This window comes from Paroedura picta, chromosome 5, assembly GCF_049243985.1.
Source record: "Paroedura picta isolate Pp20150507F chromosome 5, Ppicta_v3.0, whole genome shotgun sequence".
Classification (NCBI taxonomy): domain Eukaryota; kingdom Metazoa; phylum Chordata; class Lepidosauria; order Squamata; family Gekkonidae; genus Paroedura; species Paroedura picta.
Window position 1 is genome coordinate 25,808,357 of NC_135373.1, and position 11,247 is coordinate 25,819,603.

An 11,247-nucleotide genomic window follows, 5' to 3' on the forward strand; every position below is an offset into this window, starting at 1 on the left:
AACCGTTCACTGGGTACTTATACGTGCGAAAAGCCCTATTGATTTACCTGTTTTTACAAGGAAGTAAAATGTGAAAAAAATATTTCTACATCCCATGGCCTTTCCCAACCATTTAAATTTTTCTCTTACAGGTCTAACACTACCGAAAAACCAATACAACTCCCACCCGGAACAATATATAAAGCTAAACGAACCGTTCACTGGGTACTTATACGTACGAAAATCCCTATTGATTTACCTGTTTTTACAAGGAAATAAAATGTGAAAAAAATATTTCTACATCCCATGGCCTTTCCCAACCATTTAAACTTTTATCTTACAGGTCTAACACTACCGAAAAACCGATACAACGGCCACCCGGAACAATATATAAAGCTAAACGAACCGTTCACTGGGTACTTATCCGTGCGAAAAGCCCTATTGATTTACCTGTTTTTACAAGGAAATAAAATGTGAAAAAAATATTTCTACATCCCATGGCCTTTCCCAACCATTTAAATTTTTCTCTTACAGGTCTAACACTTCCAAAAAACCAATACAACGCCCAACCGGAAAAATATATAAAGCTAAACGAACCGTTCACTGGGTACTTATCCGTACGAAAATCCCTATTGATTTACCTGTTTTTACAAGGAAGTAAAATGTGAAAAAAATATTTCTACATCCCATGGCCTTTCCCAACCATTTAAATTTTTCTCTTACAGGTCTAACACTTCCGAAAAACCAATACAACGCCCACCCGGAACAATGTATAAAGCTAAACGAACCGTTCACTGGGTACTTATCCGTGCGAAAAGCCCTATTGATTTACCTGTTTTTACAAGGAAATAAAATGTGAAAAAAAATATTTCTACATCCCATGGCCTTTCCCAACCATTTAAATTTTTCTCTTACAGGTCTAACCGTTGCGAAAAACCAATACAACGCCCACCCGGAAAAATATATAAAGCTAAACGAACCGTTCACTGGGTACTTATCCGTACGAAAATCCCTATTGATTTACCTGTTTTTACAAGGAAGTAAAATGTGAAAAAAATATTTCTACATCCCATGGCCTTTCCCAACCATTTAAATTTTTCTCTTACAGGTCTAACACTTCCGAAAAACCAATACAACGCCCACCCGGAACAATGTATAAAGCTAAACGAACCGTTCACTGGGTACTTATCCGTGCGAAAAGCCCTATTGATTTCCCTCTTTTTACAAGGAAGTAAAATGTGAAAAAAATATTTTTACATCCCATGGCCTTTCCCAACCATTTAAATTTTTCTCTTACAGGTCTAACACTACCGAAAAACCAATACAACTCCCACCCGGAACAATATATAAAGCTAAACGAACCGTTCACTGGGTACTTATCCGTACGAAAATCCCTATTGATTTACCTGTTTTTACAAGGAAATAAAATGTGAAAAAAATATTTCTACATCCCATGGCCATTCCCAACCATTTAAATTTTTCTCTTACAGGTCTAACACTTCTGAAAAACCAATACAACGGCCACCCGGAACAATGTATAAAGCTAAACGAACCGTTCACTGGGTACTTATACGTACGAAAATACCTATTGATTTACCTGTTTTTACAAGGAAATAAAATGTGAAAAAAATATTTCTACAACCCATAGCCTTTCCCAACCATTTATATTTTTCTCTTACAGGTCTAACACTACAAAAAAACCGATACAACTCCCACCCGGAACAATATATAAAGCTAAATGAACCGTTCACTGGGTACTTATACGTATGAAAATCCCTATTGATTTACCTGTTTTTACAAGGAAGTAAAATGTGAAAAAAATATTTCTACATCCCATGGCCTTTCCCAGCCATTTAAATTTTTCTCTTACAGGTCTAACACTTCCGAAAAACCAATACAACGCCCACCCGGAACAATATATAAAGCTAAACGAACAGTTCACTGGGTACTTATCCGTACGAAAAGCCCTATTGATTTACCTGTTTTTACAAGGAAGTAAAATGTGAAAAAAATATTTCTACATCCCATGGCCTTTCCCAACCATTTAAATTTTTATCTTACAGGTCTAACAGTACCGAAAAACCGATACAACTCCCACCCGGAACAATATATAAAGCTAAATGAACCGTTCACTGGGTACTTATACGTATGAAAATCCCTATTGATTTACCTGTTTTTACAAGGAAGTAAAATGTGAAAAAAATATTTCTACATCCCATGGCCTTTCCCAACCATTTAAACATTTCTCTTACAGGTCTAACACTTCCGAAAAACCAATACAACGCCCACCCGGAACAATATATAAAGGTAAACGAACCGTTCACTGGGTACTTATCCGTACGAAAATCCCTATTGATTTACCTGTTTTTACAAGGAAATAAAATGTGAAAAAAATATTTCTACATCCCATGGCCATTCCCAACCATTTAAACTTTTCTCTTACAGGTCTAACACTTCCGAAAAACCAATACAACGGCCACCCGGAACAATGTATAAAGCTAAACGAACCGTTCACTGGGTACTTATCCGTACGAAAATCCCTATTGATTTACCTGTTTTTACAAGGAAGTAAAATGTGACAAAAATATTTCTACATCCCATGGCCTTTCCCAACCATTTAAACATTTCTCTTACAGGTCTAACACTTCCGAAAAACCAATACAACACCCACGCGGAACAATATATAAAGCTAAACGAACCGTTCACTGGGTACTTATCCATACGAAAATCCCTATTGATTTACCTGTATTTACAAGGAAATAAAATGTGAAAAAAATATTTCTACATCCCATGGCCTTTCCCAACCATTTAAATATTTATCTTACCGGTCTAACACTACCGAAAAACCAATACAACGCCCACCCGGAACAATATATAAAGCTAAACGAACCGTTCACTGGGTACTTATCCGTACGAAAATCCCTATTGATTTACCTGTTTTTACAAGGAAATAAAATGTGAAAAAAATATTTCTACATCCCATGGCCATTCCCAACCATTTAAATTTTTCTCTTACAGGTCTAACACTTCTGAAAAACCAATACAACGGCCACCCGGAACAATGTATAAAGCTAAACGAACCGTTCACTGGGTACTTATACGTACGAAAATACCTATTGATTTACCTGTATTTACAAGGAAATAAAATGTGAAAAAAATATTTCTACAACCCATAGCCTTTCCCAACCATTTAAATTTTTCTCTTACAGGTCTAACACTACAAAAAAACCGATACAACTCCCACCCGGAACAATATATAAAGCTAAATGAACCGTTCACTGGGTACTTATCCGTACGAAAATCCCTATTGATTTACCTGTTTTTACAAGGAAATAAAATGTGAAAAAAATATTTCTACATCCCATGGCCATTCCCAACCATTTAAACTTTTCTCTTACAGGTCTAACACTTCCGAAAAACCAATACAACGGCCACCCGGAACAATGTATAAAGCTAAACGAACCGTTCACTGGGTACTTATCCGTACGAAAATCCCTATTGATTTACCTGTTTTTACAAGGAAGTAAAATGTGACAAAAATATTTCTACATCCCATGGCCTTTCCCAACCATTTAAACATTTCTCTTACAGGTCTAACACTTCCGAAAAACCAATACAACACCCACGCGGAACAATATATAAAGCTAAACGAACCGTTCACTGGGTACTTATCCATACGAAAATCCCTATTGATTTACCTGTATTTACAAGGAAATAAAATGTGAAAAAAATATTTCTACATCTCATGGCCTTTCCCAACCATTTAAATATTTATCTTACCGGTCTAACACTACCGAAAAACCAATACAACGCCCACCCGGAACAATATATAAAGCTAAACGAACCGTTCACTGGGTACTTATCCGTACGAAAATCCCTATTGATTTACCTGTTTTTACAAGGAAATAAAATGTGAAAAAAATATTTCTACATCCCATGGCCATTCCCAACCATTTAAATTTTTCTCTTACAGGTCTAACACTTCTGAAAAACCAATACAACTGCCACCCGGAACAATGTATAAAGCTAAACGAACCGTTCACTGGGTACTTATACGTACGAAAATACCTATTGATTTACCTGTTTTTACAAGGAAATAAAATGTGAAAAAAATATTTCTACAACCCATAGCCTTTCCCAACCATTTATATTTTTCTCTTACAGGTCTAACACTACAAAAAAACCGATACAACTCCCACCCGGAACAATATATAAAGCTAAATGAACCGTTCACTGGGTACTTATACGTATGAAAATCCCTATTGATTTACCTGTTTTTACAAGGAAGTAAAATGTGAAAAAAATATTTCTACATCCCATGGCCTTTCCCAGCCATTTAAATTTTTCTCTTACAGGTCTAACACTTCCGAAAAACCAATACAACGCCCACCCGGAACAATATATAAAGCTAAACGAACAGTTCACTGGGTACTTATCCGTACGAAAAGCCCTATTGATTTACCTGTTTTTACAAGGAAGTAAAATGTGAAAAAAATATTTCTACATCCCATGGCCTTTCCCAACCATTTAACTTTTTATCTTACAGGTCTAACAGTACCGAAAAACCGATACAACTCCCACCCGGAACAATATATAAAGCTAAATGAACCGTTCACTGGGTACTTATACGTATGAAAATCCCTATTGATTTACCTGTTTTTACAAGGAAGTAAAATGTGAAAAAAATATTTCTACATCCCATGGCCTTTCCCAACCATTTAAACATTTCTCTTACAGGTCTAACACTTCCGAAAAACCAATACAACGCCCACCCGGAACAATATATAAAGGTAAACGAACCGTTCACTGGGTACTTATCCGTACGAAAATCCCTATTGATTTACCTGTTTTTACAAGGAAATAAAATGTGAAAAAATTATTTCTACATCCCATGGCCGTTCCCAGCCATTTAAATTTTTCTCTTATAGGTCTAACAGTTGCGAAAAACCAATACAACGCCCACCCGGGACAATGTATAAAGCTAAACGAACCGTTCACTGGGTACTAATCCATACGAAAATCCCTATTGATTTACCTGTTTTTACAAGGAAATAAAATGTGAAAAAAATATTTCTACATCCCATGGCCTTTCCCAGCCATTTAAATTTTTCTCTTACAGGTCTAACACTTCTGAAAAACCAATACAACGCCCACCCGGAACAATGTGTAAAGCTAAACGAACCGTTCACTGGGTACTTATCCGTGCGAAAAGCCCTATTGATTTACCTGTTTTTACAAGGAAGTAAAATGTGAAAAAAATATTTCTACATCCCATGGCCTTTCCCAACCATTTAAATTTTTATCTTACAGGTCTAACACTACCGAAAAACCAATACAACTCCCACCCGGAACAATATATAAAGCTAAACGAACCGTTCACTGGGTACTTATACGTACGAAATTCCCTATTGATTTACCTGTTTTTACAAGGAAATAAAATGTGAAAAAAATATTTCTACATCCCATGGCCTTTCCCAACCATTTAAATTTTTCTCTTACAGGTCTAACACTTCCGAAAAACCAATACAACGCCCACCCGGAACAATGTATAAAGCTAAACGAACCGTTCACTGGGTACTTATCTGTGCGAAAAGCCCTATTGATTTACCTGTTTTTACAAGGAAGTAAAATGTGAAAAAAATATTTCTACATCCCATGGCCTTTCCCAACCATTTAAATTTTTCTCTTACAGGTCTAACAGTTGCGAAAAACCAATACAACGCCCACCCGGAACAATGTATAAAGCTAAACGAACCGTTCACTGGGTACTTATACGTGCGAAAAGCCCTATTGATTTACCTGTTTTTACAAGGAAGTAAAATGTGAAAAAAATATTTCTACATCCCATGGCCTTTCCCAACCATTTAAATTTTTCTCTTACAGGTCTAACACTACCGAAAAACCAATACAACTCCCACCCGGAACAATATATAAAGCTAAACGAACCGTTCACTGGGTACTTATACGTACGAAAATCCCTATTGATTTACCTGTTTTTACAAGGAAATAAAATGTGAAAAAAATATTTCTACATCCCATGGCCTTTCCCAACCATTTAAACTTTTATCTTACAGGTCTAACACTACCGAAAAACCGATACAACGGCCACCCGGAACAATATATAAAGCTAAACGAACCGTTCACTGGGTACTTATACGTACGAAAATCCCTATTGATTTACCTGTTTTTACAAGGAAATAAAATGTAAAAAAAATATTTCTACATCCCATGGCCTTTCCCAGCCATTTAAATTTTCTCTTACAGGTCTAACACTTCCGAAAAACCAATACAACGCCCACCCGGAACAATGTATAAAGCTAAACGAACCGTTCACTGGGTACTTATCCGTGCGAAAAGCCCTATTGATTTACCTGTTTTTACAAGGAAATAAAATGTGAAAAAAATATTTCTACATCCCATGGCCTTTCCCAACCATTTAAATTTTTCTCTTACAGGTCTAACACTTCCAAAAAACCAATACAACGCCCAACCGGAAAAATATATAAAGCTAAACGAACCGTTCACTGGGTACTTATCCGTACGAAAATCCCTATTGATTTACCTGTTTTTACAAGGAAGTAAAATGTGAAAAAAATATTTCTACATCCCATGGCCTTTCCAACCATTTAAATTTTTCTCTTACAGGTCTAACACTTCCGAAAAACCAATACAACGCCCACCCGGAACAATGTATAAAGCTAAACGAACCGTTCACTGGGTACTTATCCGTGCGAAAAGCCCTATTGATTTACCTGTTTTTACAAGGAAATAAAATGTGAAAAAAAATATTTCTACATCCCATGGCCTTTCCCAACCATTTAAATTTTTCTCTTACAGGTCTAACCGTTGCGAAAAACCAATACAACGCCCACCCGGAAAAATATATAAAGCTAAACGAACCGTTCACTGGGTACTTATCCGTACGAAAATCCCTATTGATTTACCTGTTTTTACAAGGAAGTAAAATGTGAAAAAAATATTTCTACATCCCATGGCCTTTCCCAACCATTTAAATTTTTCTCTTACAGGTCTAACACTTCCGAAAAACCAATACAACGCCCACCCGGAACAATGTATAAAGCTAAACGAACCGTTCACTGGGTACTTATCCGTGCGAAAAGCCCTATTGATTTCCCTCTTTTTACAAGGAAGTAAAATGTGAAAAAAATATTTTTACATCCCATGGCCTTTCCCAACCATTTAAATTTTTCTCTTACAGGTCTAACACTACCGAAAAAACCAATACAACTCCCACCCGGAACAATATATAAAGCTAAACGAACCGTTCACTGGGTACTTATCCGTGCGAAAAGCCCTATTGATTTACCTGTTTTTACAAGGAAGTAAAATGTGAAAAAAATATTTCTACATCCCATGGCCTTTCCCAACCATTTAAATTTTTATCTTACAGGTCTAACACTACCGAAAAAACCAATACAACTCCCACCCGGAACAATATATAAAGCTAAACGAACCGTTCACTGGGTACTTATACGTACGAAAATCCCTATTGATTTACCTGTTTTTACAAGGAAATAAAATGTGAAAAAAATATTTCTACATCCCATGGCCTTTCCCAACCATTTAAATTTTTCTCTTACAGGTCTAACACTACCGAAATCCAATACAACTCCCACCCGGAACAATATATAAAGCTAAACGAACCGTTCACTGGGTACTTATCCGTACGAAAATCCCTATTGATATACCTGTTTTTACAAGGAAATAAAATGTGAAAAAAATATTTCTACATCCCATGGCCTTTCCAACCATTTAAACTTTTCTCTTACAGGTCTAACACTTCCGAAAAACCAATACAACGCCCACCCGGAACAATATATAAAGCTAAACGAACCGTTCACTGGGCACTTATCCGTAAAAAAATCCCTATTGATTTTCCTGTTTTTACAAGGAAATAAAATGTGAAAAAAATATTTCTACATCCCATGGCCTTTCCCAACCATTTAAATTTTTATCTTACAGGTCTAACACTACCGAAAAACCGATACAACGGCCACCCGGAACAATATATAAAGCTAAACGAACCGTTCACTGGGTACTTATCCGTACGAAAATCCCTATTGATTTACCTGTTTTTACAAGGAAATAAAATGTAAAAAAAATATTTCTACATCCCATGGCCTTTCCCAGCCATTTAAATTTTTCTCTTACAGGTCTAACACTTCCGAAAAACCAATACAACGCCCACACGGAACAATGTATAAAGCTAAACGAACCGTTCACTGGGTACTTATCCGTACGAAAATCCCTATTGATTTACCTGTTTTTACAAGGAAATAAAATGTGAAAAAAATATTTCTACATCCCATGGCCATTCCCAACCATTTAAATTTTTCTCTTACAGGTCTAACACTTCTGAAAAACCAATACAACGGCCACCCGGAACAATGTATAAAGCTAAACGAACCGTTCACTGGGTACTTATACGTACGAAAATACCTATTGATTTACCTGTATTTACAAGGAAATAAAATGTGAAAAAAATATTTCTACAACCCATAGCCTTTCCCAACCATTTAAATTTTTCTCTTACAGGTCTAACACTACAAAAAAACCGATACAACTCCCACCCGGAACAATATATAAAGCTAAATGAACCGTTCACTGGGTACTTATCCGTACGAAAATCCCTATTGATTTACCTGTTTTTACAAGGAAATAAAATGTGAAAAAAATATTTCTACATCCCATGGCCATTCCCAACCATTTAAACTTTTCTCTTACAGGTCTAACACTTCCGAAAAACCAATACAACGGCCACCCGGAACAATGTATAAAGCTAAACGAACCGTTCACTGGGTACTTATCCGTACGAAAATCCCTATTGATTTACCTGTTTTTACAAGGAAGTAAAATGTGACAAAAATATTTCTACATCCCATGGCCTTTCCCAACCATTTAAACATTTCTCTTACAGGTCTAACACTTCCGAAAAACCAATACAACACCCACGCGGAACAATATATAAAGCTAAACGAACCGTTCACTGGGTACTTATCCATACGAAAATCCCTATTGATTTACCTGTATTTACAAGGAAATAAAATGTGAAAAAAATATTTCTACATCTCATGGCCTTTCCCAACCATTTAAATATTTATCTTACCGGTCTAACACTACCGAAAAACCAATACAACGCCCACCCGGAACAATATATAAAGCTAAACGAACCGTTCACTGGGTACTTATCCGTACGAAAATCCCTATTGATTTACCTGTTTTTACAAGGAAATAAAATGTGAAAAAAAATATTTCTACATCCCATGGCCATTCCCAACCATTTAAATTTTTCTCTTACAGGTCTAACACTTCTGAAAAACCAATACAACTGCCACCCGGAACAATGTATAAAGCTAAACGAACCGTTTCACTGGGTACTTATACGTACGAAAATACCTATTGATTTACCTGTTTTTACAAGGAAATAAAATGTGAAAAAAATATTTCTACAACCCATAGCCTTTCCCAACCATTTATATTTTTCTCTTACAGGTCTAACACTACAAAAAAACCGATACAACTCCCACCCGGAACAATATATAAAGCTAAATGAACCGTTCACTGGGTACTTATACGTATGAAAATCCCTATTGATTTACCTGTTTTTACAAGGAAGTAAAATGTGAAAAAAATATTTCTACATCCCATGGCCTTTCCCAGCCATTTAAATTTTTCTCTTACAGGTCTAACACTTCCGAAAAAACCAATACAACGCCCACCCGGAACAATATATAAAGCTAAACGAACAGTTCACTGGGTACTTATCCGTACGAAAAGCCCTATTGATTTACCTGTTTTTACAAGGAAGTAAAATGTGAAAAAAATATTTCTACATCCCATGGCCTTTCCCAACCATTTAACTTTTTATCTTACAGGTCTAACAGTACCGAAAAACCGATACAACTCCCACCCGGAACAATATATAAAGCTAAATGAACCGTTCACTGGGTACTTATACGTATGAAAATCCCTATTGATTTACCTGTTTTTACAAGGAAGTAAAATGTGAAAAAAATATTTCTACATCCCATGGCCTTTCCCAACCATTTAAACATTTCTCTTACAGGTCTAACACTTCCGAAAAACCAATACAACGCCCACCCGGAACAATATATAAAGGTAAACGAACCGTTCACTGGGTACTTATCCGTACGAAAATCCCTATTGATTTACCTGTTTTTACAAGGAAATAAAATGTGAAAAAATTATTTCTACATCCCATGGCCGTTCCCAGCCATTTAAATTTTTCTCTTATAGGTCTAACAGTTGCGAAAAACCAATACAACGCCCACCCGGGACAATGTATAAAGCTAAACGAACCGTTCACTGGGTACTAATCCATACGAAAATCCCTATTGATTTACCTGTTTTTACAAGGAAATAAAATGTGAAAAAAATATTTCTACATCCCATGGCCTTTCCCAACCATTTAAATTTTTATCTTACAGGTCTAACACTACCGAAAAACCGATACAACGGCCACCCGGAACAATATATAAAGCTAAACGAACCGTTCACTGGGTACTTATCCGTACGAAAATCCCTATTGATTTACCTGTTTTTACAAGGAAATAAAATGTAAAAAAAATATTTCTACATCCCATGGCCTTTCCCAGCCATTTAAATTTTTCTCTTACAGGTCTAACACTTCCGAAAAACCAATACAACGCCCACACGGAACAATGTATAAAGCTAAACGAACCGTTCACTGGGTACTTATCCGTACGAAAATCCCTATTGATTTACCTGTTTTTACAAGGAAATAAAATGTGAAAAAAATATTTCTACATCCCATGGCCATTCCCAACCATTTAAATTTTTCTCTTACAGGTCTAACACTTCTGAAAAAACCAATACAACGGCCACCCGGAACAATGTATAAAGCTAAACGAACCGTTCACTGGGTACTTATACGTACGAAAATACCTATTGATTTACCTGTATTTACAAGGAAATAAAATGTGAAAAAAATATTTCTACAACCCATAGCCTTTCCCAACCATTTAAATTTTTCTCTTACAGGTCTAACACTACAAAAAAACCGATACAACTCCCACCCGGAACAATATATAAAGCTAAATGAACCGTTCACTGGGTACTTATCCGTACGAAAATCCCTATTGATTTACCTGTTTTTACAAGGAAATAAAATGTGAAAAAAATATTTCTACATCCCATGGCCATTCCCAACCATTTAAACTTTTCTCTTACAGGTCTAACACTTCCGAAAAACCAATACAACGGCCA